Genomic DNA, 26,720 nt, shown 5'->3' on the forward strand with positions numbered 1-26,720 from the left:
ACTGCATAGATTCATATGTTCTTCTTTAGAGGTGCAACTATATCTTTATCATAAGTGGCTATCCAGCAAGATTGACTGCATGGAGTGTTAAGGTCCTGTTAAAAGGTAAATCACCAGTTGATGATTGCAGATTTATAAAGCTCAGTAGCGACCCCGAAGGGCCTCTAGCGCTGGTGTATCACTGCACCTTGTGGTTTAGCCATCTGAAAACTGCTTCCTGATCTAATGTTTCAAGATGATTTTATTAAATATAATAAAGGAGATCCTGAAGGAGTAATTTTAGAGACTAAACTAAAGCAAATATTTAGGGATTGAGGTATTCCATGCTTGGTTTGTTCCCTGCTGAATTTGCTAGTTGGATTTGTTAGTTTGTATAAGAAATTGATTTCTGAAATAGGATCCTTGCATCACCGTGCATTGACTGCAGATAGGCTGAACTATTAAGTTCAGCCTTTTTTTTTTTTATCCAGTCACCGAGTCCTGAGGATGGTCTTACTCGTTGCCTAAAGAGACTGAAAACGCTGACGACAATTCTGCATCAGACTCAAGATCACCAGACACTGCATTCCACTTAGGATAATAAAAATATTCCTAGGAACAATGTCTGGCTGAGTGTCCTAAACAATAACTAAGGCCAGAGACATTGGTGGGCTTTAGGTAAGTGATTAAGTGCTTGCATCTGTGTGCTATTGATTTGAACTTATGAATTGGTAAATCACCATAACTGATTAATTACTATTGAAAAAACGGATTGTTTTTAAACAGATGTGTATATTTACTATTGTACAACACAGAGTATGCATTTATAGGCGTACAATGGCATGCATTTTTGGGTCTGCAATGTTTATTAAATTGATTTTCTTGGGTTGGATTTGGCCGTTACTAATCCCTAAGCATTTGATTCAGTATGTTCTCACTACATGTTTGTTAATTCCCTATTATATATACACACACACACACACACACACACACACACACATATATATATATATATATATATATATACACACACACACACACACACACACACACACACACATATACTATATTGGAATATTGGGCTGCCCTATTTGTGTTTAGTTTCAAGCTACTTCTAAGAACACAATTGGTAATATTTTGTACTTGAATAACCATGGCATTTGAGGAAGGATGGAAAAATGTAAATATTATGTTAAAACATATGCTTGCCAAAAGGTGTTGTAAATATAGTACATCAAAAATTACTGAACTGGGAGATACATAAGATTTCTTAAGGTAGGTGCCTGTATTACATCCTACCTTGTACTGGAGCAGAACAGGATCATAGGAACTCCTTTCAAACACTATCCACAGAACTCCCTACCATCAGCTAATCCATGGACACCCTACCTTCCTCCTTCAAGACACTTTAAAAAACGAAGCACATGTAGCTAAGACGATTACATTCAAACATAGCTTGAACACATGAACGTATATCAGCCAATCAGTTAACTCCTTCCAATTAGAAAAAATCAAGGACGTTCCTGCTCTTCCCACTTCAAGGATAAATACTTTAGTACACGAAAACCAGGTAGTCCTTGCATGGGATTCGAAAGTAAAGGGCTAACTAAAAATAGAAAAAGGTACCACCTGGTTGGATCTGACAGAGTCTGACAAGGCCAAGAATCAGATCGACTGCATTTCATTCAGACTTCTTAGCACCTCTTACCAACCACACTACGTTGCTTCTCTCCTCTTCGTCTCCTTGTGCATCATTGCATGCAACCAACAAACTCATACATACGACCTTTGCAGCCTATGCAAATAAATAAAAAAGCCAATCCCTTCATCACAAGAAGTGCATTAAATACACATTGAAGGTCCTGGTGATTAATACTGAATCCACAGGCAAGTAGGTGCAGACATAGCTGACCTCATGACTACTAATAACCTTAATGTCATTTTTATTACAGATACCTAACTAACAACATTATTCAAAGCTAGGCACAAGACTAAAACACCCCCAATATTAACCGAACGAACCAAATAGGAGTTGCAATAATCTATTACTCTTTTTGATCTACCATACGACAACTATAAGTAACCTTCGTTCAAACTTAACAGTCTCATCTCTTGCCACTTTTTGTTATCTGCCACACAGTGACATTCTAATGTATCTACCAAATTCATGGCACCAAACCAGCATTCAGCTCTTAGATCACAAGCTTCATCAATTCATCCCCAAAACCTCATACAAACAACTTCTTACTTAGGGACTTACTATCTTTTTCTGTGGTGTACTCCCAGAATTTTGTTTTAACTCTTTTTGCTAGCTGTAGAACTCTGTCCACTTTACCCCTGCTAGCCAGAGGTAAAGTGCCTGTGCTCCTTCTTTAACCCTGATGAAATGTGTACACCCCTAATTGGTATGTTTAACTTACATACAAGTCTTCAAGACCTGCAATTTAAATGTCTCTAGTGGGCTGCAGCTCCTACTGTGCCACCTGCTCCAGTGACAGTGTAAAATGTGGCTTCAGTAAATCAACATTATGTAGGCCTTATGGTCCACAAGATCAAGGTGTCAGGTATTTAAAAGTAGGACATGAAGCCATTGAATGTTAATATGGCATTACAGTGACAGGAACCCACAACCTAGCTTTCAGTATTGCAGGCCCAGTAGTCGTATGGAGAGAACAAGAGTACTGATTAGAATTCAAATACCATTAACTCTAAAATGGGATTTGCTAGAAAAATAAATTAAATATTCAATGATAAGACTAGATCTTCAATAAACATTAAGGCAAGTGAGTTTTAGAAATGTATCTTTTTTTTGCTACCTGAAGTTCTGGGAAACTAAATTTGAATTTGCTCTCCTACCACTGCCAGCCAGTGATTAGCATTTGAATATGTATGAAAAAGATGTTGAATGCCTTCCAGGAGCAAACAATAGGCTAATATGAATGGTCAGAGAGGATTCCTCTGAACCTCCCAGAATAGGCACGGTGGGTGGTGTGAGCATCCTTTGACTTTTGCTTCAAATCCTGCTCGAGTGTCAAAGCCTGCTTGACAGGACTTAAACCGGAAAGGTAATTTGTCAACCAGGACCACGAAAGGTGCACTGTTAAAGCTGCTGCCCATTATCAAAGACTGTGGGCAGCTTTACAAGCTGAACACACATCAGGGGAACATCCAGGACTTCACTGAACCAACATGACAAACTGCACCTACCATATAACAAGACATGTTGAGTTTATTTTGGTTTTGTGAGATGCACAGTGCAGCCATCACCTTTGACCAACTCCAGCCAATCCCACGGACTAAGATCAACCAAAGTCAGCCAAGATAATGAGTAGGTCAATCAAAAGGTTCACGACAATTTGTGCCAACCCTACATCCATGCTGGCCACATTAGACACCAGCACATATGTGAAACCCCTTTCTCTAAGTCTTCAAATGGTATCCTTCAAATGACAGCCATCATGAACTCCCTGCTCAAGCTTTATGGAATGAGGCCAGCTCACAGTTATGGTAAAGAGTGGTAGAGTGATTTCCGCATGATCTATTACATAAGGTTCAGCATAGGAACTTGCACTCTTAGACACTTCGACCCATGAGCATCAATATATAAAACACCTCCCCTAACAAATTATTGTATAAAGTAAAGTCATGCCTCATTCTAAAATATTTTTCAAGGCTGCAAACAGCTAAAGGGAAAATGTGGAAAATTTAACAAAATCACAAGAGGCTTGGGAACCAAGCAAATTTAGATAGGTATTGCGCCTATGTTAAAGTAAAAAAAAAAAAAGACATTACCAGAAAAAAAAACAAAGCACACACTATACAAACAGTAAGAAAACAGATTTTTGGTTCATGAGGATGAGAGTCATTCCTAAGCCCAAAACCAATTAATTATTTAAAAAAAAAGAAAAGAAAGAAAGAAAAAAAAAAAAAAAAAAAGTGTTTCAGTAATTTAAACCTGGGCTCAACTCTGGGTAGCAACCAGTACCAAAACAGTTGACGAGTCAAAACATAGCACAATAAAAAATTTTTTTTAAAAATAACAAAAAAAAAACCAAAAAGAACACTAAACAATTTAAATCCGTTATTGAAAGATATTTTTTTTTTTTTTAAGTTTAGGGCAAAGAGCGCCAAGAAAAAGTAAAGTGCCAATCAGAAGTCACTGTTAGCAGCTGACTGGGGGCCTACGCACGATTTCAGGTCAACAGTGTTGGTCGGATACACTAAACTGGTTCGCTCAGTAAAAGTTTCTACCTTCTGACTTAATCTTTTTATGGAAATAGAAATCCCTCAAATGGGCACAGCTAAAGGCTGTATCAACGAGGGCCACTGGAAGTAAGATACCCCTTTGGACAAGGTCTCTGTGAAGCTAGTGGTTGTGCCTAGGAAAAACTTGTGAGTGGGAAAATTAAAATTTCCTGCCCAAATTCCTTGACAGCTACGTGCTTTTTTGTACGTTCGTCCAGTCAATATCTCTGCACTGGGATTTAGTCTCTTTTTCTTATCTTGAAAACCTCCAGAGGGATAAACATGAAAGCCACTGCTGTGCAGATCACACCGAAGCCAGGAACCTTAACTGTGCGGATCCACTGAAGTCTTTTCGAGCAGCAAAAAGGTCAGAGCGAATGAACCTGATTTTCTTGCCCATGGAAGTCAGGGGAAATGGGAGCACACACGCTATTACTCCAAAGAGGAATAAAATAACTTGTATTTATAAAAGGCTTGATTGTTTGCTTCTGCAGTATGTAAGCTATAAAAATAATGGGAGCTACAATAACTCTGAGGATAAAAAGCTGAAATGGCTTCACTGGAATTCAATCTTGCAAGTATTTGCCAGTAGGATGAGACAAGTCTATTGCAGTCAAGGCCAACTTCTTCACCTACTACATGCACTGGTTAACGTCAGGTGACCTACTGGGACCAGTGCTATACCCACCAGAAGCTCAAGCTGCATTTGGGACGGAGCCTGTTAAGTATCAGGAAATGCAGAGCTGTGGTTTTCCACTCCTGCCAGTTAGTGACAGTACTGCAGTTTGGTGCCGTTCGTCTCTTGGGTTAGAGTGGATGGACAGAAAAACTATGGAGTTAGTGCGCCAGTATGGTACTGCCAGTTCACACAACCTATAACTGCAGAGAAACAAGACTGCACTGTTACCACTGAGACCAAAATATTAGTTTCCAAGTCTCTTGTCTGGTTCATTCGCATTTCATCTATGGCAAACATTGTGCTTCCATGAAGAACATGCACCTACTTGTTGTAAAGTCCGCATTAGTTTTGTTTGTGCTACGGCTTTGTAAACTAGCTAAGAAATCTCAAAACAATTTACATGTACAGCTGCCAAACTCAAACAGTGCACACAAGTCACATTTTCGTTGCTCTTCAACAAACAGTTGTATATGGTGTACTGTGACAATGACATGCTTTCCTGGCTATTTTTCACCATGTACTTCTTTTATGGTGTGGCTTGCGGGCAAGTCTAGGTGTCATATTGCTTTATGTTAAGTGCTCGGATAACACTTTTGCGCTACAACATAATCAGGGAGGATACCCTTGCCAATCCCAGGGCAATCAGAAGCACTAAGAACTGGTATGAAACTAAAACAGGACGTTTATAAACTAAAAGCTTTACAGGGAGTGGACTGGACAAAGCTTATTTGAGGGTTTTATTGTTTCACTAAACTGGAAGAACTTCACTTGCTCAAGAGATGACGTGCAGTTTTATGTAGCACAGACAAGATCCAATGTGAGACAGTGCTTCAGACAAGAACAGTTTCATAGAAGCAGTACACAAATAAAATTATATAGAATATAAATTTAACAGGATATTAAAAATAAGATGATATGCAGAATATGATAAACAAAGAATTTTGTGTATTAAAAACAAGAAGACAGTCACATAATGCATATGTGCAGTCTTAAATGTTTACCCGAGAAAGAGCTGAAAGATTTGGCAGACAGCACAACTGAAGAGTTCAATTTTAATACTGTAAATTTAATGTAGTCCTGTTTTAATTGGAAAAGAGGAGTTGGACAGGGAGAGCAAGATGATCTCTGCTTTAACTGGGTTAGGCTAAAAGTGATTATGGGAAATCCAATCTTTAAAAAAAATACAGAACTTTGCTCCTCTGTTTGAGAAATCTGAGAGGGGTTTATGGTAAGCTCAAATGAAATTCACGTTCTTCAAACTGTTGCATGATTGGTAATGGTGACCAGACAAATCGCCTCTAGCCACTATGCCCCAGACAGAGGCATGACACACCCGATATGTTCTTGCAATACACTGAAGATATTTTTGGCAGTGAGCAGCCAAAGCAATGAATTCCAAGACGTTGGTGCCCCACACTGTCACTAGCACTCACCTTATTAAATACCACCTCCACGTTCATAGGGATGACCTACCAGTTAAAAGATGGGTGAACACACTCCTGACTGTAGTAAAAACGTGCATCTTGAGAAGGTGGAGGCCACAATCCTCCAGACTCATTAAGACTGGTCAAAAGATATGGGACAGCAGAAATTAATGTACAGATTACTTGTAGACTCCAAGCCAATATCACATCTTTAGCTCTATTTGGAGAACGCTATAGTCTAGCCTAAGTGACCCAGTACTCCTCTTTCAAATAACTCTGAATGCTGGCATTAGAATGGCTAATAAACCAGTAACTATTTTCCAGCTATAATTATGCCCATGATTGTAATATGTTAATTATGAAGCATGAGAATGAAATCGATTTTCATTTTTTTTGTTGTTTCCATTTAGTCTCTTTCCCATTCCACAGCTTCCACCTTCAAATTTATTCTCCTTTCTGCAATCAATGGTGTGGCCAGTGCTTGGCAACTGTAAATTTTATCTTCAGCCTATGCTTATAAATATCTCCCAAAATCCCCCCCAGCCTATTACCGCCTTTCTTTTATCCTTTGATTTACCCTAATACCTTGAGTTGAATTTTGGTAAAGTTAGACTTGAAAACCCTAATAAAGAACTGCTATAAACATCCAGGAACTTTGACAAAGATTTTGGAATCTTTAAAGGAGGAGGTTTTCAGATAGATCTGAGTCATCACAGGACATAAGTCCTATGTTGCAGAGAGAAGGCAGTGCTTCTGCAAGGAAAAGAAGATTCAATTCAGCAAGCAAAAGGTTAAGGTCAGCGATGTTTGCTCTGATTTTTAAAAAAATGTTATTAAAAGGTCTGACCTGTATTATCGCTGTCTGAGACTCTTTGTTGGACTAATAATGTATTAAATAGATGTATCATTAAGAAGTGACGGAGGAGGTAATTTCCTTAAGAGGTGCAACAGGTATGCGTTCAGGTAAGTAGGAGGAATACATACCTTTATTAAATGTCTTGGGTAATACTTCCAAGGAGACTTCTTTGAAGGGGGTCTAGGTAGCCCTAGATGTCTGAAGTGTCCTCGGATTTTGTAGTTTCATGGGTTGAAGGACTGTGGTATGGGTTGTTATAACTTCTTCAACAAACAAGGTGGAGAGTTCCTCAAAAGTTACTTGGCGATAGTGGAGGGGAGGGATTGAAGCAGGAAGGGTATGTTTGCTCATGATTTCAAGTAGGTAGTAGGACAACTGTGAGTTGACTTGGCCTTAAATATAAGCTTTTTCTATTTACTTTTGCTGCAAAGTTGTAGGAGGTTCTCCGGAGACAGCGTTTTGACACCAGATTGTTTCAGATACTGAGATTGTTCCAGGCCTTTAGAAAACCAACGTGCTGAACATGTTTTCCTGGTCTTTTACTTGATTTTTAAGAAACTGCATTTATCACCCATCTCTTGTTTCATTACATTGAGGATTGAGCTTTTGCTCGAAGGCGAAGGCGCACAATAAGTGTGCTACTTTCAATGCGAGTACAACACAGTGGAATTAATGCTGCTCTGGTCTCTTACTCATTGCTTCTACCTCTTCTTTTGAGGGGTGCAGAAAAGGGAATGAGGAAGAGGTCAGTCAGGCATTCTGAACACTGACCCAGGTAAAGAACTTGTTGAAATCATCACCTACTTTTGAAGAAGGACACCATTGAGATGGCTAGAATTGGAATATCTAACAAATAAGAACCCAGGAACACTGGTGTTATATCTCCTTCCTAAAATTAATAAAGACCCCAAAAAAAACCTCCCAGGAGGCCAACTGTTTTCAGCTGTGACTTTGTCCTTCAGCCACTTTCCAAATATGTTGGTTGCTTTTTAAAACCTTTCCCCAGGACCACCAGATCATATATGCAGGACTCTCCAGATTTTATTAATCATGTGGAAGGGATGACATTTGACGCAACCACTCAGATCCTTGTAACCTTGGATATCATTTCATTTCATTATACACCAGTATTACTCAAGAGCAAACTTTGGAGGGTATCCAGTTATATTTGAATAAAAGAGAGACCACATCTTGTTCCTACGGAGTTCATTCTTAACCTTGACAAATTAACCTCAATAAGGATTTATTTCCTTTTAATGGGGAATTCTAACTGCAAATCAAAAGGGACCACCATGGGCTGCCTGTTCACACCAGAAATCGACATTCAGCACATAGCAGAATTGGAAGAGAAATGTGTTTACCACCACAATCCCTTTGAAGAGAATATGACCACATGGATTCGATATACCGACAATACATTCTGTAAATGGACCAGAGAAAAGGATCAATTACTTGACTTTTACAGATGGCTGATAACGAGAACACCAGATATAAAGTTTGATATCTCTTATCATAAGACACATCAATTTTCTTGATGTTAAGGTCCTCTCAGATAGAATACAAAGTGGTAATCAGTCTCTTCCTAAGTCTACCGATAAAATAGGGTTAGACTACAGATAAAATAGGCTTCTGAAATACAATAGTCACTTGAAAAATTTACGAAATAACTTGCCCTACAGACAACGTCTAAGAGTCTGAAGAAATTGCACGACTACAGAGAAGTACTTTAAACATTCAGATCAGTTAAAAAATTTATTATTTCAACGTGGATACCGAAAACAACTTTTCGAAAATTAATTTAAGAGAACATGGTTCACACCATGAGAGACAGACTACTGGAATGGAGAAAAAGAGAAGGAAATACCGAAAAAACGGTTTGTGTAACCACCTTTTGTCCACTATCAAGGGAATACAAGAAAATCATCAGGAGGAATTGGCAGATATTATCCATACTACAGGATCCAATATATTTCCCCATATTTGCATTATAGAGGAGATACAACATCAAGAATCAAATCATTTGAGCATATACCTCCCCTCACCCACTACTGTGTCCATGAAAAACACAGAGACCTTTGGAATTTGCCACCTATTAAGAGCCACCATCACCGATTGGACAGAAAAGCCAAAAGGTCAGTAAACAGCCTGGAAAAGAAATCTTGCAAGAGAAGCAAGGTGACCAGTGCTCCTCTAGTGAAGCATTTCATTGTAAATCAGCACAATGAAAACAAACTTGTGAATAATCAAGACTGACCAAAAGGACCCCCGGGGAGGTGACACTGAAAAAATACTGCTTACTAATGAAGCTGTGCTTATTTTGAAATATAACACCTTTCATAATGGCCTACATGAAATGTCAGAAATTTGAAGGCTATGGAATGTGCATTTCGATGTACTGATTGTTTCTACTATATATATATATATATATATATATATATATATATATATATATATATATATTTATTTTTTTTATTATTTTTTTATATACAGCACCCTTTTGATGGTTTATCACCTCACAGTCTCGCCTTTTATTTTGTTGGTAATTTTACATGATTATTTTTTTCTGAGACTTCATTTCCCATAAGTATCAATTCTGAAGTACATAAGTAAGCACCATTCTCTTTATTTATGAAGTAGGGGTCATGCTTAAAAAGGCGATTCTAGATTTCTCAGAAACTTGCAGTGGTCCCGTTCATCTTATTTTAACTATACCTCATTCTGTTAAAAAATGTTTTCTTCTCTACTGAGAATCCAGGCATCATAGTACAAAACTACAATTCCCATGAGCAACGACTGCACCCACTGGTTAAACATAGGTATAGTACAAAAAACTACCTTCATGTTCTCGACCATAATGATTGGTCAAGGACTGCTTAAGACCAGGTTCAACACGCACACAATGCTGTTAAATAAAACATTTTCTAGCTTACGCTACAAAAAATGTCAGTTCTATTAAGGACACTGAGATGAGGATTATGCTTCTTTACTTTACTATAAATATAACCGCAGCCAATCATATTAAACATGAAAAAAACGACATCACCCATGAACCCCCAAGTCAATCAAAGTCAAATGTTCCAATCACAAACAGTACAGTCCTTTAATAACCTATGCCACCATTTTGACATCCTCTTTCTTTGCAAGCAGAGCTGAAACAAGTAAACAACATGTCTCAGTCCAAAAAAAGAACATTTTCAAAAAGATCCACTGAATCATTTCCCAGGAAGGGGTCCAAACCCTGATGGCAACACCTGAGGCTCCAGACTGGACCATATCTTTAGAACCACAAAAAACTTCATGTATGAAATACAATACTTCATGTTTATTTTTCCTAAAGAAAACAGAAAAAACAGGAGCCATAAAAACTATACATACAGTATAATAAATTATCCATAAAGGGTGAGTGAATCAAATAACACTTACTTCTCAAACTGAAAACTTTTAACACCATAAAGACGTACTTATTCCTTACGTAATGAGAACTGCAAAAAGGTGGGATAACCCTTGCCTCGTTTCCTTAATAGAATTGAAAATTCTTGTCGCGTAAGCTACAACATTCTTTATTCTATGCCAGGAATTGAGGCTCCGATTATGCTTGTTCAAAGCTGTGCCACCAGCACTGACACTACATCCACGATTGGTGTGTAGTAGAAACATTTAAAAGTTGATTTGCATGACCAGTCAGCTGTCTTCATAACATCTTCCAAACTGGATTCTAGGAAAAAGTCTTTGATGCCATGGCCCCTCACCCTGAATGGGCCCCGAAAATGGAGACATCAATGCCAGCTTCAGATAATAATCAGTGCATCCATCTAGCCAAAGTAGTTGAGGTTACTGGTCTGAAAGGTTTTTGCAGGGCAATGAGCAATTGACCACCAGGGTCAACAATTTACCGGTGACCACTTCACAGGATTTAATTCATTGCACTACACATAGCTTAGGATTATTAGGAAAAACAGGATAAAAAAACAACTATCTTAGTATTAGATTTAGGCCTCCTGGAAATTGAAAATCAGGCTCCTTCCTGGGAAAAATTTCTATCCGCGATATCTAATGCAAGAACATCCCAAAAGTTTTTGCAAGATATCAAGCATAACAACAGAGTCAACTTGGCCAACAACTGTTTACGTGAAAGATATTTGTTCTCAAGCCAACAGTTTAGAAATCTGAGAACCAAGCTCACATCCCACAAAGAAGAATACTCAGACTGGGTAGGCTTGCATTAATTGGAAGATGTCCTGTGGAAATGACCGCTCTGTAGTTAACGGACCTGAAAGGCAATCTGGATTCCGCCAAGAAAGAAAGGAAATTAATTACGAGGCAGACATCAGACTGACAGGGATCTGAACTAACCCATCTTTGCAGTGCTGAGGCATATAATTTATGGGTACTAGAGGCCCAGGCCTGGTCAATGTAGTCTGAAGTTTGTTGAGAAGTACCTGGCGTTTTCTATCTATTCCTGAAACCCTCCAAGCCACTAACTTGAGCTGATCAAACAGGATCAGGGGATGTGGAAGGCCTACTGTGTCCAGCAACAGATTCTAACGAGATGGAATTAGGAGAGGAATGTCAGAGGACATCTTTAGAACTACAGGGAACCAGGGCTGGGCCATGGTCAGGAGAACTAGCTCAGCCTTCTGATGCCTCACTTGAGTGAGGATTCTGGGAATCATGCTGAATGGACAAAACGCATACCCCAGATGAAAGGACCAATCCAGAAGAAAGACATAAGTTGCTAGGGTTTCCAGATCTGGATACCAACTGAAGACTGGGGGGTATCTGCTGACTGAGACTTGAGGCAAACAGATCCACCAAGCAGGGGCCCCATCTGCGATTGAGTTTGAAGAAAAACCTTGGGTTCAACCTCCAATCGCTGAAATCTTGGAGGTGACAGGAGTGCCAATCCGCCACTAAATTGTTCTCACCTGGGAGGTATTCCAGATCAGATGCTGAAGGCAGTAGTGCCAAAAATCTTTCGCTATATCTGCAAGCATCCGTTTTTTTTTTCCACCCAGTCTGTTGACATAATGCACCACTGAAATGTAGGTCAACCCTTCCTGAAATTGTTGTATCTTGAATCTCTGCAGGGCCCTGTAGTGGAAGAGACTCGGGAAGGTGGCCTCAACATAAGACACAAGGAGACCCACAATCTGTGCTACTGATCTCAATGAAACGGTCAGGATGCATAAGGCACCTCTGAATTCCTTCTTGATATTCAGGATTTTCAGGGTCAGAACGATCAACTGCGACAATACCGTATCTATTGGGAATCCCAAAAATTCCATCTATTGAGTGGGAATCAGACAAGATTTCGGTTGGTTGATGATAAACCCCAAATCCTGAAGTAGCTGGATTGTCCAAGACAAGGAGGATTACCGTCTGAGGATCCTGAGCCATAAGAATGATATAGTCGAGATAGACAATTAATCTTATGCTCTTGGCTCAAAGGGCTTCCACAACAGGCTTCATCAGTTTGGTGAAACACCGTGGGACTGATGACACGGCAAAGGGGAGGACCTTGAACTTATAACCATGACCAGCCTGAAGAACTGCAGAAATCGCCTGGGAGAGGCAAAAAATGGAATAGGCAGGTAAACGTCCTTCAAGTCCAGACGGGCCATTCAGTTGCCCTCTTGCAACAAGTCTCAAAGGAGGTGGATACCCTCCATTTTGAAGTGCCTGTATATTATCCATCAGCTGAACTCCTTCAAGTTGAGCACTAGGCTAGAGCCTCCACGCTTTTTGCTGACAAGGAAGATGGTGCTGACAAAACCTACAGGATGAGGAGAAGAAGAGCATAGGCCGTCTTTCTGAAGGAGAGACTGAATTTCCCTTGACAGGGTTTATTGGTCTTGTAGGGAAAAATACAGTTCCTGGAGAGGCAAAGGTTGCACAGGAGAACTGTAAAAAAACACTTTGTACCCTAGAATGGATTCAGGAATCCAAGAATCTTGGGTCAGGTGTTTCCAACTGTATGCAAACAGACATGTTCTGCCCTTCTAAACCATTTGGAGAGTAACAACATTCTCACCTGAATATCCTGAATCATGGGAGCGCCCTTGCGGCTCCCTGTTATAACTTCTGCAAAAGTGCTGGCATCCCCCTGAGTTAGGATGTGGTAGAAGGTATGACCTGAAGATTGATCTTGCCAGTTTCCGCGGGAGTGGTAGAAGTTGTCACTCTAGGCATCCTGGTAGACACCTCAGCCGGACGATGCAGCCCTATATCATCAGGCCCTGCCAAAAAGGGTATTCCAGAATACCTTCTTTAATGAAAGGTGAGCCTTGTCTAATGTTTTGTATATTGCAGCAAATTAGGTTACGTCTTTAACAAAGGTTCCTCCGGAGAGGAGACCTTGAGCAACTACTCCTGCTTCTGAAGAGGCAAGGTCATTTAGCTTTGGGTCTATGAGCATTAAAGTGGAGTGCCACCTTTAGGTAGACATCACCAGGCATTACCCAGCTGGCAGACAGCGCGTTGCACCCATCCAATTAAAATATCTGGATCAATGGCTACTCCGGACTCTTTGGCCTGAAAGTCCACTTCTAATATTTGTTTTGAGAGGGCCTGAAATGTGTAGAAGTTTGCCTTGACAGGAGTGCCAAGTCCTGTCTAAGCCTTTTCTGGGGTCTTTAGCCCATTTCTTCATGAAGTTAACCGAAGTGGGATCCACCTCAGGTGTTCTGTTAGAATTCATTTTGAATTGCTTCGTTTCTTTAACACGTGTAAGTTTGAGCTTTTGTTGTCTCTGAACGCACTGCCTATCACATATGTTATCTTATGTATATTTGTTTAGGTAAAAATAAGCCTGGTTCCACGCCATAGGCTTGCAGCTGGTTTCTTTCCCTAACTGGGGCACTGTACTCATTATAATTGTGTGTTCAAATAACTAACTGACCTCGGCTGTGGTATTTTGGGGAGGGAGAGGCTGATATCTATACCTTTGAACCACGTAATCCTTTGAAGGGTCTCAAGAATGTGGGGAGTCAGGCAGCTGCAGAAGGGAGGCAAGGACAAAGCTGGGAATGGAACCAGTGTGTGGAAACTGATTAACTCCTTAAAATATCTGTATGACGTATATCATTATTTACACATTTTATGTATCCTTTGATGTATGAGTATAAATATCACTGTTAAACGCTTTATGCTAGCACACTTTACTTCGGGCCTGGGATGCCAGTGGTAAACCTGTCCTCTTTGCTGCAGCAAAAATAAACAGACCTTTGGTCATTGATTTTTCACTCCGGCTCTCCGTGTCAAAAACTCCTTTGTAAATGCATTTGTAAGTATCTGCAAATATGTGCATTTGACAGTTCTCAGAGACTTTACCGGCAGGATTTGGTCTAGAGCACTCTGAGCAGTTTGGCCTGATGTCCTTATCAAAGCTTTGTCTGAGGTGAGTCTGGATAGAGTTGGCCTCCTCCTGAGGGGGGGGGGTCCAATTAGTGGAAAGAAGATGGATGATCTTGGTTTGATCAAAGGGGACTTTAGGTGAATTTGGAGTAGAATCAGAGTGATGGTCAGAACTTCTTCTCTTACTCGGTCCAGGAGCGTATTCTTGCTCACTATCAGTGAAGTCTTGGGAGCAGTCAGTATCAATAGGAACAGAGAATTTGAAGGAGTCGTCTGAATTAGAAGACTGCGTTTGGGAGGCGCTGAACTTATGCTCCTCCAAGACTGACAGTTGTTCAAATGCCTCCAAATGGGGCCATCGTTTAGACTTGGACTTCCCTTTAGAGGGTTTAGTCATTCGGTCCTTAGGCTCTGCTGAAGGAGCGAGGTGTGGAACCCAGTCCTGTTGACCGGCAAAGCCTTTAAGGTGTGCAGTCAGCAGGCCCAGGTGCTTAGCCAACGCTTTATTTACTGAGAGCTGGACATTGTTATCCAATGCTTCTACTAGGTTTTCTTCAGAAGAAGGCTGCAAGCCCGGATATTCATTTAGGTCCTCTTGACAGAGATCATATTGGGACATACTGAAGGTATAAAAGTAAGGAAGGCCCCATGCACTATAACTGACCAAAGGTAACAAGGCTACAATCAGGGGGAGTACTAACCCTGGCAGGTGCAGCAAATCTGTATAGGATGTGGAGGGAGGTGCCTGCTGTAGGACTCTAGAAAGCACCTATGCAGATTTTACTACGCTGGGCGCACACAAATGCCTCAGGGCATAGGGTGCAGTTATTGAGCACTGGGTAAATCAAAAGCCCACTAGCGGAAAGGAGAGCTGCCATCTGCTTGTTCTCTTTCTGCCGTCATGTTGAAATGAAGCACTGCAGCCGTGCGTGCAAGCGCAGGGGACTAGAATGAGGTATGGGAGGTGATTCAATATGGCGGCTGCATCCCGCTCTCACTCCACATATCAAAGCCTGTGAAACAGGATGACTGCTTAGGAGGCTATACATACTCGTCTAGAGGAAGGCAAAAAGGGAAATGTTATGGAAAGTGGTAAGGCGCTCCTGTGGGGGAGCCTGAATGCATTAAATACCCTGAACACTCATAAATGGCGAGAGCTATGTAAACGGAGAGTACAGATCATTCAAAATTGCACTTACAATGTTAAGCAATAGGAACAGAGTGAACACTCCAATAGCAATAATGTGTGAAGTAAATAATATGGGGTACTAAACTGAATGTGACGCAGCAAAGAAAGAAGATGTCAAAATGGTGGCATAGGTTCTTAAAGGGCTGTACTGTTGGTGATTGGGCCATGTGACTGTGATGGACTGAGTTCATGGGTGATGTAGGTTTTTCTCATGTTTAATAGGACTGGCTGCTGTTAAACTTAGAGCAAAGAATAAAGCATAATCAGAGCCTCCGGTACCGACATGGAATTATCTGGAAACCTGTGGCCAAACCAGCAGCACCCACTATACTCCTGTTTGCTAGCGATTCAGACTAGGAATCACACCGTCAGATCCCACGCACAGCTCTGACCAACACGCGCTCCAGTGGCGCCCGTTTTTTTCTCTTTCTCTGGAGATTAGTTTAATGTGAAGTTGTTTGTAGGTAAGTAGGGCCTCTGCATATCATATTTTTGCTTTGAAGCAATGTCCTTATTTAATAGAAACTTTTCCTATACTTTTCTGGTTGAAGTACTCATCTGCTGACCAGAGTCTAGAAAGATGAGCAAAGGATTTGGACCCACCTAAACAAACTTGAATGATCTGGCACTCATATGGAGACCCTGGTTATAAGGAAGATTTAGTTCTCCGATGGGTTTCTTTGTGGATACAACACTGGCTAAGATGGAGGAAGGGTAACTCCAGAAGTATGTGATTGGTTAAAAATTCCTTGATTCTTTACACATAATAATGGGTTCCCACACTCTCTTCCTTCCCCTTTACTCCGTTTATACCTAGTTGATACAGAATGGACTTGTGTTTATTGAATACGTGACAAGTCTACACCAGCCCAAGTTCAGTGGAAACCTCAAAGGGTCAGAGGTCGAAACACATTGACGCCAATGGAGCCAAGAATGATGGATTTTTAATATTTTTGAGAAGAGCAAAAATGATGGATTTATAGCCCCGTTCCTCGTTACCCCTTTGCTCATTTATTGTAGAAAATGAGATTGAGAAATATTTTCAATGGGCCTTCATAAATTAATATGGACTGGTGTTTCAAGGAGGTTATTCGTCCTTTATGTTGCATCGTTTGTCTCACTATATTAAGTGCTGTATTCACTTGATCACTTTCTCAATTTTTCTATTCTAAGTGAGTTTGTATGGGGATCACGCTATTCTTTTCAAACCCATTGTCAGCGGATGTATATTACTCTCAAAGAACCAAATAGCTATCTTAAATTAAAAGAGTTGGAGTTAAAGGATTTATAATCATGTTACTGTGAATAACTTGTCCTTTTCTATGTGTTGTCAGTTTGGACTATACCAAGGCTTTGATGTCTTCAATGGAAGTCTCAAATTCAACGGAAAGTATGGCTGCCCTTTCCTCTGACAGATTTTTCCTTTGATTATGTGAAGGATTACAAATTTTCAAAGATTAGTGGGGAAGGGATCCCATGAGCAGCATATTTCCACATCCTGCTTTTGGTGGAGCTGCTGGGGATTCACAGTGTACGGTCAACGATGAAAAGCAAGTTGAAAATTTGTAAGATTGTGAGAGGTCGGGTATTTGGTCATATACAGTGGGGTTAAAGATGCCAAAGGCTGCAACCGCAAAGCCAAAAGACTTCCAAGTTAAAAAAAAAAAAAACTCTACATTTGTAGCTGAAGAGTTAAAGATGGAGGTGGCTGGAGCTGCAAAGCAGTCAGATAGTCTGGTATAAGGTGAAAGTATGCCACTAGCTTAATAGGGCATGGGGAGATGTGAATGATGGAGTGAAGTGGGTTATACACGGTGTGCTACTATCTCTACGCTCATGTACACCACCAACGTTTGAGGAAAAAGAGGGGAGGCTGAAGAGGTCTTGAGTTAGGATGAGCGTGCTATTCAACCGCAAGCAATAACCACAAGGTGATGAATGGAATGCTTGAATCAATCTTAGCCACTGGCAATTGCTCCGGAAGCATTCAGTCCATAACCTTTCACCCACCATGCCAATCCAGAAAAAGGTCCCTCTATACAAATCAGTAGCTGAATTTGTTCCTCTTGGGAACAGCCTGCCTCAAACTGACAGGCAAGGTCCCGTTCAGAAGGGACCATGCATGGCAATCCCAGACCGGTTTCAACCCACTTAAGTCTCATCAATATGGTAAAGCTTGAGTCGTAAGGCACAATGAGCACCGGAACCACATCCGGGCATACCTGTTGCACCTAGGGTGTAAACTACAACAACAACGTGATGGATGGAATGCTTGAATCAATCTTAGCCACTGGCGATCACTCAAGCTGCTGTCCAGTCCATTGTTTTTCGCCCACCACGCCTCTCTGAACAAAAGCCTGTGCACACTAACAGTGGAGCCAAGCTATACCCGAATGATGAGCCCTAATAAGGGCAAGACCGGTCTTGAGTTGCTTGTGTTAATGGTTCAGGCTGGACTGTTCCCACTGAAGTAGGGTCAAGACTGACTTGCATATGGCTGGATTCGAACTGAGGTTGTATGGTGTGCTCAATAAAGGACAGGGACATGGTCATAAGGAACTAACAGTTGCTATGATTAATTCAAACATTCAATCCATCACTTTTTATGTACTCAGATTTAACCTTAGGTGGCATACGGACTTCACTGACGCATGTGAGAGAAGGCATTCAGAGCAGGTCATAGGTAAAGATGAGAAGAAAAGAAATAGGAAGAGAGTCGATTTGGTGGAGAGGAGTTGATTGACGATTTAGAGGAGAAGCTAATCTAAAGGAATCATAGAGATTTGTGGAAGTGTTGGTTAAACTGTTACATGAGCACAGATCAGATGGCAAGACAGTTTGTGACAGTAGGAATTCTGGAACTGTGATGACATTCAAACTTTTACAAAAGGTATAGGCAAATATTGGTTGTATTGAAAATGAAATGGTCAGCTTTAAGATTACTGTTGGTGCAGTGGTACTGGTAATCTGGAAGCATTTTGTACAGCTGCATGTCTACTGCATTCTTGTGCCTAAAGTGGAGTATAGGGAGGGCAGTAGTGCCTACCATGGTTCACTGAATATAGTTCTTCTGCTTCACATGAACTTGAAGGAGAGCAAGAAGACAATAAAAAGCAAAAACACAGATCAGAACAACACAGTATGGTAGCAGCCCCTTTATCCAGAACAACTCCACATTGGGACAAAACCTTTTCCATATAACAGTTGCCTTTTGGAAGCAGCCTGATGAAGACATCTTCTCACACAGTCATAGGTAAAGCTAAATACTGTGCACTTATTCAATCAACTACATCATTTTTAGGGTCCTTCATGGTCACAAAGAGAAATCCTTTTTAAATTGCTAACATGTTGCACACAGTATGAGAAACAGAAAGGCAGCAGGGTCTAAAAGTCAGATGCTTGGGTTTTATACTAATAATTTAGCATCACCATAGAAATGTACATTTTACTTACAACTAAGGGATAAATATGTAAGGTGGACCAACTTTGTACTCGGTGAGCAATGCCAATCACATAATCATAAATACAAAAATATTTCAAAAACATAACTCTACTGATAGGAGTGAAAAACCTGAAGCATACTTTCACAAATGAACACAATTCCCAAGAAGATGTAAATGTTTGTCTAAACTCAAATGATTTAAATGCATGTTATAACAGCCTTTCCATCAACAACTTTGTGCCTCAGCCACGCTTTGATTTTCCGAGCAGCTGTAAACCACAATTAGCCAATCCATAGCCACAAGCTGTTGCAGATGAGGAGTCCGAGAGAAGCCAAGTCTCTTTGCTGAGCTGTGATAAGTGCAGTATCCAAGGGACAGCCAAGCACCACCAAGAGCTGTGGAGAATACAGATCTTGGAGCATTGCAGCCGAGCAGAACCTTGAGGCAGGGCCAGGAGGCAGCCATCTTATGTCCTGCAAAGTAGCCGCTGACCAATATAGCCAAGAACAGGGATAGGAAGACCAGATGTCCCAGAATACCCACCCTGGAAAGTTCTAGTTTTTTTAAAGTCTGTTCTGCTCTTCTTCAAACTGAGAGGAAACGAAATTAAAGGAATGCAAAGAATGCAGCATTCTTAGTCTGAGTAATGAATTTATTAAGGCAATTCCGAAGTTTCATAAACTAATAGATTAACCCGAGATTTTATTTCAAATGCAGCACCACACATGCAAATCTCAAAATAATCACAGAAGCAGGATAATAATGATCAAAGAAAATGCAATGTTTCAACAATGAATATTATTAATATATATTTTTTTTTTTTACTACGTATTCATGCATGCATACCGCAAAGTTAAAATTAAGAATTAAAAATTCATCAACATGGGACTTGACTTAGAAATCATCCCTTGTCTGCCAACTTCAGGTTGTGGAATACTGGAAAAACTAAACAAGAGGGAGACCACCCTCAATGGGATTATTCGCTGGGCAATGCGTCCGTTTCCAGATGAGTTACTTCTTTTTCCATTTGTCAAACTTCCACACCTTAGATACTTTAAACAAACTTAAGAGAAAGATTCTACAAAACCCCCTCCCGCTGAGTAAGTTGTTGTTCAAACGCTGGCCATACCAGATCAGTGTTGAAAGAACATACTAGAGAGTGATCATATCCCAAGGTGTACTTCCAAGACTAAGCTGTACCCTGCTCTACCATAAACATTCTCAGCCTGGTACATCCTTATCTCCATTACTCCCCTATGTTATGCTCCCATCCTTGCTGAGAAAAATTGAAAACACCTGAACAAGCTGTGCGTGGAAAAATACCTGCACCACCAATGTGACGGCGTTTGAAGCTAAGCTAAGCACAAAATGGTGTCAGTGGTCAAGGTGGAGCCGGTGGTTAAATACAGATAGATTTGCATGGTCCAAGATTCCTTACACTTTACTAAATAAATATATGACCTTTTTTTAAGGAAAGACTAGTGAATAGCGGGGTATGCAGCTCTCTATACTTTGCAACATCTGCGGCTTTCACACTGCTTGACATTCTATCTGTGCTTTATGGTTTAAATGGCTTGGTGTAGACAACATGAAGGTGCTGCATTTGAGAATGCAACAAACTCTTGGCAGAGCCAGAGAAACAGTGATGATTAAAAAGAAAATGTGTTCGAAGACAGGTAAATAAAAAGAAGAGAACAATTGCAAGAACAGAAGGGGAAATTTATGAGGAGGGAACAAAAGATTGTATAGACAGTCTTTTACTGTCCATAAACCTAACAAGAAGCAGTGAGGCTAATACGGGAAATGAGTGAAAAAGCAGAGTGGGCCTTATTAAAACCTAACAATTATGTACCAGTGTTGCAGACCAGGTGCGTTTTAAAGTAATCACACTTGCATACTTGTCAGAAAATGTCCTATGGGAAGACTACTCCACAAAAACCTATGGTCAGACAAATTAAGTGCTACTCTACTCAATCACTGTTATTACACAAGTGCACTTTCTGTGCATTATTCTGCACTGGTTTTTTGTTAATTTTCTTCTCAGGCAACACTCACAAAAACCATAACACAAGCTCTAGTGGAGAAGCTCTAGGAGATAGGGGCTCTCCCCCGATCCCACCCCACACCCCTGAGACTCAAGGAAGCAACAAGGACATTTCTGATGTTTGGCTCTGTAAAATGTATGCGTAGTAGGGCAGCTTCTAGCACACACAGATTAAGTAACAGTAATGACCTACATAACAAGCTCTCTCCATACACGATTCCTTACTGCACAGCGAGCAAGGGTCCCAGTCTCGGTGTACCAACACCACTTAGGTTGACTCACTTAAAGCATGCATATAAACTGAATTTAACAGTAAGGGCCGTCGTGAGTTGTACAAAATGTCTTTTATTATCTCAGTGGCACTCATTTGATAGACTGGTGGAAATGAAAACCTGAGTGTACCCACCATTATTAAAACCAGTGACAATAGGGATTAATCGTAGAACCCTGTATTAGGCCAATCAGCCATCATGGTCATTATAAGAGGGGATAGATGGAAAACCCTCTGTTAATATCAAACAATTGTAATTGCCACCGGCACATACAATTCCATCATTTAATACGAAAAAATTGTAATTACAGTGGGCACACTCAATCCCATCATTTGTTAGCTTGTATGCCCCACTGCAAATTCCTCTTGATCCTGTTCCAACAGGAAAAGTCTAGGCTGAACTGGGCATCCAATAAAGCAAAACCGCCAGCTTACAGCAAATTTGCTAAATCGCTACTTTCCCACACAGGCAATGCCGAAAGATTTCAGAACATATGCTGTGAAAAATAAAACTGTGCAGCACGTGTTTATCTTTGGCATAGTAGTTCTATGCCTTTTCTGGATTGTGCACACTGCACATCACTACGTGCTCCTGTGTGCCTCCAGTACAGATGCTGTATTGCACGCAGGAAAGCAGTCTTGTAGGTGCTCCCTGCTAGGTTCTAATGTTCGTAATCCTCATTCCTGAAGGTCAGGCTCAGCTCACTGCAGGCAGGAAAGCAGGGCACAACAGAAGTTGTCATTTCAAGTGGAATAGATTTTAGTGCTACCATTGAATTCCATGTCAGGACATGGAGGCGAGGATTAGGCTGTTCTTTCTTCACTTTATTCTTCAACAGCAGGTTTAAAGAAAAAACAAACACTCTGAACTACTTTTCCCAATAGGCATCAACGAGAAACAACATCAAAGACGGATTTCTTCCTCATCCAATCAGAAGCCAACCAGCGTCTAAAAGGTCCAATGCGCGTCCTCCACTTCCTCTTTCTTCACTGCTGTTAATCAGATAAGTCACGTTTTTCTCTTCTGTGTGGCTGTAACCTTCAGATTGGTATTTTCCGCTTGCTTTTGCAGGCGTTTACATTTCTGGATTAGCCACGGGAACGTTGCCATTTCCTTTGTGGCTTTTCTACTTTGGGCTCCGTTTGGTCTTCCGACCGCTAAAGGGCCCGTGCATTCTTAGCTTTCCAGGAATTCTGCGCACAGCGCGCTTGACCCAGGGACAATCCCACGTCAGTTTCAGTTTGTGACTGTGCTATTCTGACACGCGATCGCAGTTCTCTGGGAAGGTTTTTCCTTTTTGTAAATAAACCCCATGTGTACCTTATAACGGTGTGAGCTGTCACTTATGGAGCCGGCCTGGAGCCTGACACCTGCGGGGTAAGGCTAACCTTGCCGTTTGTTTGAGGACGCGGCTCAGGCCTCGGAGTTGGCAAGTTCTGCCCTGCTTCCCACAATATTTGGGGAAGTGGGTCCCGATCACCTCTGGGTGAAATTAAAGCACCTAGCGCTTTCCTCTTGGTTGCTCCATTTATATTGCCCTCCAGTCCATTGCAGGGACGATTAAGCCCGCAGGGCTAAAGGGACATTGACATGGCTGAGAAATGCCGTATGCAGGAGACCTCAGGAGAGTATGTGGAGGAGGATGAGATATCCTACCTCCCTATTGATGACAATTTCTGTCAGATCATGGATGCCTCCATTTATAAAGTCGTCACTCAACTAATGGCTCCCCTTGAGAAGAAGCTTGACTTTATGGCATCTAATGGTTCCCTGCCTTTGCCGGACGAAGACTCCGCTGGCCCCTCAGGTTTCTCCCCCATGGGCATGCGCAGAGACCAGGCCTGTCACGTAAACGCGCCGGGGAAGATGCCTTGGAGGCCTTTGCGCGCCTGAAGAAGGCCTGTCTTGAACACACCCAGGATCCTGAGTCCCTCACTGACAAACTCACCGATTCCCCGTGCTCTTCGGACACGGACTTAGAACCGGAGGCCCCCACTCTTTCGGCAAAGGATCCCGTAGCGACAGAAGTCCGCGGGGATGATATGCTTGACCCCAATGACTTGGTTCATCCCCGATCAGCAGAATAGCTGCCAGCACCCAAGGTAGCCTTTTACATGGCAAGCCGTCTCCGTAAACCTCCGGACAAGGAAGTCCAGGGTCACCTTAAAGCAGAGTGTCCTCGTCCTTCATTACAGGATAAGGTAGCCCTGACTCCAGAAATTGATACCAACATGGTGACTTTCCTGGGCAAATTTATCAAGGATCCCAAGAAAGGGATTGATTGGTCGTGGCAGGCATGCCAAAACAAGTTGTTGGATGTGGTGGGCCCGCTCACGAAAATCTTGGCTATGGCAGAGGATGCCAAGGCCTCAGGATCTTTTATATCTCCTGGTGCCCTGTCAGGTTGGGCCGAGCGAGAGATTATTCTTTGGGCAATGCCAATTGCACTCTTTCAGCAGAGCGTCGCAGGTCCCTCCTGATTAAGGTGGACCCCAAGTTAGGGGAGTTGGCTTCCTCAGACGCGGGCCTGGTCGCACAAGGCGGTCTTTTTGGCGAGCCCATCATCAGAGAACTCAGTTGCTTCATCTCTACTTTCACGTAGTGAGACAAGGCCCAAACCTCCATAAAGACGTTTCTTTCGTCCCGGGTTTTCACCTTGGCCAATCGAGGGAGGGGCGCTCAATCACCCAAAATGCCCCCAAGGGTCGAGGACAATGGCAGGAACCCTCCCGATTCGGATCCTTCTATCCAACTCACCGTTTCTCCAGAACCAAAGGTCATAGGGGCTCCGGCAGAGGCAGTCCTCACACCTTAAACAACAAGCAAGGTGAGTCTCCTTCCTGCTGCAGGATGCGCTTTAGGGGGGGCAGGTTAGCACGTTTTTACAGCAAATTGCGAAGCTCTTACTTCCAATACTTGGGTTCTCCAAACAATAGAAGGATTTCATATAGAGTTTTACGAGGTCCCCGTACAGGTCAGGAGGCCTTGCCCGTTGCTCTTTTCTTCTACGCAAATGCGTCTGATCGATGTCGAGATCTCCAGTCTATTGGAGAAACAAGCCATTGTTCTCACCTTTCTTCACCTATCGGGTTTTGTCAGCAACATCTTTTTGGTTGAGAAAAGGGACGGGGGGTTATCGCCCTGTAATCAATTTGAAGGAATTCAAAGAATGAGTGGTGTTTCATCACTTCAAAATGGAGGGCATCCATTTCCACCAAGATCTTCTTCAGGCCAACGACTGGATGGTACGACTATCTCAAAGACAATTATATGACGGCCCCCATCACCATTTTCTTCAGTTTCAATGGAGAGGGTAGGTGTTCGAATTTGCCTCCCTACTGTTCGGCCTTTCCTCTGCTCCTTGGTGTTTCACCAAGCTTCTTTGTCCGGTTGTAGAGTCTTTGCGCTCCAGAGGTATCAGGCTGATAATATACCTAGACGACCTTCTTCTGATGGATCAATACCCTTGTCATCTCGCTTACTACCTCCAGTCCATCTTTTGGAATCCCTGAGTTTTGTTATCAATGGGGCTAAATCAGTCTTTCTAGGCTTCGTGGTGGATTCCATCAAAACCACACTCAGCCTTCCAACCCGTACTGTCCAAAATTCAGCACAAACTCAGACGGTCTTTGGGCAAAGGCACTACCTCCCTTTGCAATCTGGCTCGCATTGTAGGCCTACTCTCTTCGTCTATCCAGGCAATCTTTCCAGGTCCCCTCCACTATCAGGCCCTTCAACGGCTGAAGATTTCCCACATGCGGAAGGGTCTCACTTACTCTGAAGTGGTTCCCCTGTCGGACAAGGCCAAAGAGGAGCTCCAATGGTGGATTTCAGACATGGAGGCATGGAATGGTCGCGCCATTTTCGGTTCTCAACCAGACCTGATTATCGGGTCCGATGCCAGTTCCTCGGGTGGGGGAGCACGCTACAGGAATTTGCTGGTCTTCAGACGAACGCTCACTTCATATCAACCGCTTAGAATTCCTAGCGGGTTTTTTTGCGGTTCAATGCTGGACAAAGGACAAACCGAAATGCTGCGTCCTTCTGAAAATGGACAACATGGCGGCGGTACGGTATATCAACCATCTATGGGGCACTCGCTCAAAGGCTCTGTCTGATCTGGCAAAGACCCTCTGGGAATACTGCCTTTCACACTGGGTTTCAGTGGTGGTAGAACACCTTCCAGGAGCCTCCAATCAGATCGCAGACTGGCACTCTTGTCAATGACACAACGCAAGTCTGTGAAAATTACACACACGTGTATTCCAGGCGATCCAGGACCGGTGGGGTCCTTTCTCAATGGATCTTTTCGTGTCCAGACTGGATCATCAACTCAAGAAATATTACAGTTGGAAACCGGAACCGGGGGCGGTAGCCACAGACGCGTTTCTCCAGGATTGGTCTCAGGAGAAGGGTTATGCCTTTCCTCCCTTTGCCATGATAATGAGAGCATTGTCCCAACTTCGGAGGCAACGGGAGGACTTCACGATGGTCATGCCGATATGGAAGTCTCAAGCCTGGTTTCCAGTTCTGATGGAACTTTCTTGGGATTTTCCAATCCCTGTCTCCCTGCTTCCAGATCGCCTTCTCAATCAGGTGGGTCTTCCTCATCCCCTTATCAAGAGGGGCGGTCTCAGCTTGATGGCTTGGAGGATTACCAGAGACGCTGGAAAATCCCAGGGATTTTATCAGCGGCTGCAGCTCTCCTTGCCAGAGCCTGATCAGGCAGTACTGACAAGAGGTACAAATCGGCATGGAAACGCTGGATGGGTTGGTGTCTTCAACAGCACTTGGATCCCATGGGGGCAGGCGCTGTTCCTATAATTAATTTCTTGGCGTCTCTTGCTTCTGAAGGGATGGCGTACAGATCGATTAATACCTTTCGCTCCACTATTTTGCGGGTCATGGCCCGATTGACCGTTCCCCCGCTGGGCAGCATCCTTTAGTCTGCAAGCTTTTGAGGGGCATTCGGTTATCCTTACCTCCGCAGCCTCGATATTCTTCCCTTTGGGATGTCAATAGGGTTCTCACTCTGTTACGGGACTGGCCATCAAATAAATTTCTTTCCAGGAAGCAGCTCTCGGCCAAACTGGTGACTCTGCTATGCCTTCTGTCTTGTCGTAGTGTCTCTGATGTTAGAGCATTGGATTTGTCTGGCAGGGTGTTCACTCCAAAAGGAGTCACTTTTCACATTAACAGACGTACCAAATTTGACTCCCGGGTAATTTCCTATCCG

General features: G+C 42.2%; 1 protein-coding gene across 6 annotated transcripts in view; it reads right to left on the bottom strand.

The window, feature by feature from the left end:
* The window catches only part of NEK7 (NIMA related kinase 7), a 337,523-nt gene that overhangs the window by 305,414 nt on the left and 5,389 nt on the right, over positions 1–26,720 (bottom strand). The window lies entirely within an intron of this gene.

Source organism: Pleurodeles waltl, chromosome 4_2 (genome assembly GCF_031143425.1).
Source record: "Pleurodeles waltl isolate 20211129_DDA chromosome 4_2, aPleWal1.hap1.20221129, whole genome shotgun sequence".
NCBI classification, from domain to species: domain Eukaryota; kingdom Metazoa; phylum Chordata; class Amphibia; order Caudata; family Salamandridae; genus Pleurodeles; species Pleurodeles waltl.